Here is a 6,000-nt window from a genome sequence, read left to right as displayed (position 1 = left end):
TCAGATGCCACACGTGTCTGTGCCTGCTAAGGCAGTAAGCAGCTTCACTCGGCCTCAGGGGTGCCACGTAACACGCAGGCCCCGCAACTGCATCAGAGCAAGGTGTACAGCACTGCGGCCAAGTTAATGCCCACCTTTCTCAGCCACACGAAGGTGGCTAACATAGAGATAGGGTGTTCTCTTGCCTGTTGAAGGTATTTCTTCCTAACAAGGGAATTTTTATTCACTGACATCTTCATTTAATGGCTGAACTCGATGACTTTATGGGTCTTTTCCAACCAGAAGGAGTCTATGATGATTTCTCTCCCACTATGAGGCCTGTGTCCTTCCTCAAGTTAACATCAAACTATTCCTACCACTAGGGACAACCTTGTCCTTATAACAGCCCAGAGATGAACAGAAACATTAACCTGGTTTTACAGATAGAAGGGTGGCAAATCTTAACAACTCACTGTCTGCAAATCACTTGTAAAACCAACTGACCTTGACACTGGAACTTGCAATACAGAGCCATGCTTCCCTCCTGCTTGTCTTTGTGACTGCCTCCCTGCCTTTTCATGCACTGCTTTTTGCATCAGTGGCCAAGACAAGGAGAAAATAATTCTCCCTCTGTCACTCCAAAGCCAGTACAAGCCTATGAAATGTGTCATGACAGAAAATTATAGAGAAAAACCCACCACATTCTGAGAGTACTTACACACAGCTGCCCGGTCTTGGGAAAACAGCAATCAGGGCCACAACCATAAAAATGTAACAGGGTCTTATGGAACCTTAGAGAGGATATACTCCCTTTACACTCAGAAGTAATCAAGGATCCAAAATTGAACTAAAAGAGAGGCAATTTACTAAAAGCAATTAAGTGGAACTGCACAAACAGGCTGCAGTGAGGCTTCAGCTCCCAGTGACTCTGCTACTTGGGATTCTTCCCCACCACGGACATCTCACACCTTCCTCACCTACCGCCTCAGTAAGACCTAATCCTTAGCTGTAGTAAACCTGAATACAGTAATTAGCACTTACAAAGCATCCGGTATCTTCAAATAATTTCAGCATTAATTGATCCTCGCAACCACCTCAGGATGTAGTTAAGTACAGCAGGACACATGGTTTGCACATACCCAGAGGTAGCCAAAGCACTTAGCAGCGCCCATACTATGCTGGTGAAGGGAAGCTGCTCTCTTCTGCTCTGCAGCACTCAGGTGCAGGTAATGCTGCATTGCCCAGGCAAGGAGCCACTAAAACACAGCTGAAACATGGGTGCAGAGAAGAAGCAGCCCAGCTGAGACTGTCTGGCTCTGTCTGTCTGATAGAATGAAGTGAAAACTAGGGGAAAGATGTAGTCTGAACAAAACTGAGCCATACATTTTCCCTGTAAGCACATCTTAGCACAACATATCAAAGGAAAGAAACAAAGTATTTTAGTCCATCTTGGCAGCTACTTCTTATTAATGGGAATCTCATTTTCCAGGTTCTTAGAAAACATCTATGTTGGACAAATTGCAATAATGAGTGCTTCCTGTACTTTTTTTTTGTCCTTTCTGGTTATAATATATTGTGGCAAGGCTTCTAATAGGTAGCGCAACACAATAAATTAATACAAAGAGTGGAGTCACAGCATGTAGTATTTCCTTGCAATTTCAGAAGATGCTAGGCTGGACAAAATACTAACACAAAGCATGTTAGCAAGCATTTATAGGCTACATTGCCTATTTAGCTATGACCTTTCATTGCAAAGCACACACTCGCTGCCCAGCTTCCAGCAATCTGGATCCTTTAACTACAAACACACTGTTCCTCCATTTGATTTGCTGAAAATTGTTTGAAAGAGTGACATATGGGCAGCTGCTATTGCTGAATCGCCTCGGTGTCTGCAGAAGACAGCTGGAAATGGCTCATGGTATTAACTGTAGTTACTGAGAGCTGTAACTGTACTCTTCATTACTTTGGAGAATGCTTGCACACCATGCCACTTATGGCCAAAGTTTAACATGCTAATTCAAATTCCTAAACCAGCTTTTCAGAAGCCTTCTTCTATTTGTTCTCCGCCAAATCCTTTGTGAAGTTTACATGTACTATGCAGCAGGAGAACTAAAATGGAAAATTAATTGTAAAGATCAAAACAAAAATTAACCAAGACCTAAAGAAGCTCTTTTAGAGTAAATTTTCACTGTGCCTGGGCTCCTCTGCCCAAGGAGGTTGTGGATGCCCCATCCCTGGAGGCATTCAAGGCCAGGCTGGATGTGGCTCTGGGCAGTCTGGTCTGGTGGTTGGTGACCCTGTACACGGCAGGAGGGTTGAAGCTGGATGGATCATTGTGGTCCTTTTCAACCCAGGCCATTTCATGAAGCAAAAAGGATTCAATAACCTTGTATTTCATTGAATCTCCTTCAACTGAACTCCACTAGAAGATAACCAAAGTCATTTTCTGTTAATTCCAACAGAACTTAGAACTTTCATCTAATTAACACAGCTCATCTGGAAGGGTTTCCAGACATTCAATAAATGTCTCAAGAAATGAATTTGAGAAGTATCCATGCTTCCTCCTACTGGTTGGAAGGAGACTTTAACTAACTAGAAATGCATACATCTCTACTGCTGTATTTAAGGATGTATTAAAATCATAACAAGGTTATGTTTGTCCCAAGCAAAATAACACATTCATTAAAAAGATGAGAATGGCAAGAGAGAAGAAGCTGAGATTATATAATAAAACTGTCACTTCTAAAATCAACAGTTCTAACTTTGTTGCTGGTCTACTTAACTAGCACAACAGAGAGGTAAGCCTGCTGGTTCTGACCAAGGGCATTACAGATACCTCACGGGATTCCCTGCAAAACAGTTTCCAAAGTAAGTTTCATAAATTTTGTCATAAGTGCTTCACTTTCAGTTCTTTGAATTATGCAACTTCCTTCCTAGAGAAGACAGGAATCTTTGAAGCAGAAAAGTATTAAATATCTGCAGAAAACCCACTATATATGTATACACAGGTTGGAATGAAGCTCAACTGTTACCTGTTTATACACAGCCATAGATTTTTGAAGTGTGATAAATAACTTTTGATTATTCTTTCTTCCAAAGAAGTTGTATATTTTATCAGTAGCTATTTATTTGTTTACAATTCCTTGTGCTGATCTAATTCTCAGCAAATTTGATTCAAATCTGGTGCCATAATTATCAGCTTTTCCTTTCTTTCAGTCATCTCTCTCAAGAAGATACTCAAGATATGAAGCAACTCCATCCATGGATCTCCATACTAATATTCTTAGAGTATAGGGGTTAATAGTTTGTATTCAAATTTTTCACCCTTCACATACTGCAAATATAACTGCCCCATCCCATCACTAACTGTTACTGAAGTTGCAGAAGGAAAGCTTTTAGCTAAGTGAACATCATCATAAGGAAGTTTGTGGGTAATGGCAATATAAATCAGTAACTCAGGCTTCTCATCTGATGATGTTCTTCAGAAATATTTTCTGTACATTATGTGCAGCTTCCACCCAGTAAGATAGGAATAATATGAGCAAAGGGGTTTCCCTCAATTAGTAGATGTAGAAGAATACTTCTAAATTTTGTCCAGTGTGCTGAATCACTGTTGAAAGAGAAGGTTTTTATTATCTCTTCACTAAATTCATTCTCTAAATAAAGCTGTAAACTTTTCTCTACATCAGGAACTGACTGAAGTGCTTATAGTTCGTCTGATGGCAACACCAGGTCAACTGCCATTCACTTACACCCTGCGTGAGTCAAGGATTTACTTACTAAAATTCTTTATGTTGTGGGGTGACAGGACAGCCACCTTAAAGTAAGCATAGAAAATATTAACTGCTGCTTTAGTGAATCTTTTCACAGAAGTTTTGTGTCCTTTTTTGAAACAGAGCATGACATATCAGAGCAGACAGAGAACTAACCACTACTTTAACAGTTATGAAATGGATAAAAAGGAAATTTGGAACCCAACAGTATTTCTACAACCTAAACCAGTTGACTTTGGATGTGTATGTTTTATTTTTCAGAATCTGTAATTCCAAGTGAAAGACCTGTACACAGGCTGCTATCATTAAGCCAGTCCTGAAGTGGCTGTTATGCAGTTGTTTTTAGGTACTGTTCTTATTTTTTAATGGCATCAATTAAAAATTAAAGCAATATGCAGTAATACTGTCTAATCACTGGATTGAATTAATTTTCAGATCTATTCAGCCTCCTCTGAAGCTGCTTCCAAAAATGTTTTGAGCACTTACTCTTACCAACAGAAGACCTCAGAAACAGAATTACATGTGGGTTCTAGGCACCTCGGAACAGAGTTGCACTTCCCCTCTGAAACAAAACTACTCGAAGAATATAAGTGATCCCCTCGCAAAAGAAGATAAAAATTATTACAAAAGAAAAGCATCATCTTTACCAGCAGGAATATGCTATCCTGGAGAATAAACCCTATATGCATCCTTGGCCCACTCAATCAAGAACAAAATCGGCCAGCATAATCACATCACATACAATGATGTCAAGTTGGGATCAAGCTGCTTTCATTTAATCCATTTATATTACAGTAAATGATGAATAAGAAATGATGAAAACAATATACACTTAATGGTTTATTCCATCCACCTGTTGCTTGTTACATCCTTATTTAGACATTTTTGTTCCTGCTTGGCTTATGCTAATATGTTATAATCTTATTCACAAGCATTTAAATAGATTTACTTACACAGTGAGTACTTAGAAAGAAACAAAAGCATTTCTAAGCTTTCTTAGTGGCATCATTCAATGTGTGGTATGACCAATTCAGACAATGCTGGAAAAGCTAAAAACTCCTGACAGCCACTAATAACTCTTCTTACTCATGACTGCCTATTTTTCACAACTCATGTTATGCCATTTCCACTAAACTGGAAGCATTATATACCACTTAGCTTATCCAATGGCTGTATCCTTCATACTTGGAATGAATTTTCCCAGTTCTGACTGTGCCATACTACAAGCTATTGCATTATTCTCTATAATGCATACATACATATATATACATATACACATACATTTCACTAGAACTATTACAGGGGTAACATGGCCTCTGGAGAACTCTGGCTGAGCTCTATTCTTTTATGTGATTTCAGCTCCAAGCTTTAAACAGCTTTAAAACCTTCCATTATCTTTTGAGTCCAGATACACATACTAGTTCTTTAGTTCACATCACTGGAGAGGCCTGGGCTTCATAAGTATTCTTTAGCATTAGCATGACTACTCCAGCCCACACAAGCTCCTTCCACATGTCCAAGTTTCCTCCATCCTTTTCTTACTAACTTTTCATTCCTTTAATGAGAACAGGGAGGCAACTCTTCAGAGAATTCCATTTGGTCCAAAAAACATCTTGCCAAATCTATAGTTTAATTGCTGATCTCCAAAGGTGTTTTTTAAAAACACTGCCTAATATGATGTTTCTAAGTGTACCTTTCATTTACTAAATGATTTCATCTGATTTTCAAAGGTGTCCACTGCATCATAGAGAAATTACGCTCTCTTGTGAGTTGATATCCAAGCAATCTGTTTGCAGTACAACTTCTAAGTATTTTGTAGAATGTAATATCACTTAATGGTTCAAGAATATTAACAGTCTTCCATTTTAAAGATAATTTTGAGAAAGGGTGGTGGGAGTGAATTTCATGCAATCATTAGGAAGTGGAAGAAGTAAACAAAGCAGATAGAGATCCTGACATCCATTGGAACAGAACATCTTAGCACTGTACTCTTGAGAACAAGCAGAACTGAATGTGGATAGAAATATCTGGCCAATTAAACATCAATCCAATCGACTGAACATTAGTAAATTAATTATAGAACGCTTGTTCACATCAACACAGTTGCTTTCATGATGTAACTTACTGTGACAAGAGCTACAGAGCCTCAGAACTGAAATATGGTTATGGAATATTACTAAAAGCACTTGGCACTTTTACTTGTTAAAAGACTGCACTGTAAATCCCTAATTCTGATTCAACAGTACCC

This window comes from Excalfactoria chinensis, chromosome 1 (assembly GCF_039878825.1).
Source record: "Excalfactoria chinensis isolate bCotChi1 chromosome 1, bCotChi1.hap2, whole genome shotgun sequence".
Lineage (NCBI taxonomy): Eukaryota > Metazoa > Chordata > Aves > Galliformes > Phasianidae > Excalfactoria > Excalfactoria chinensis.
Note: the sequence above shows the minus strand (reverse complement) of the source record.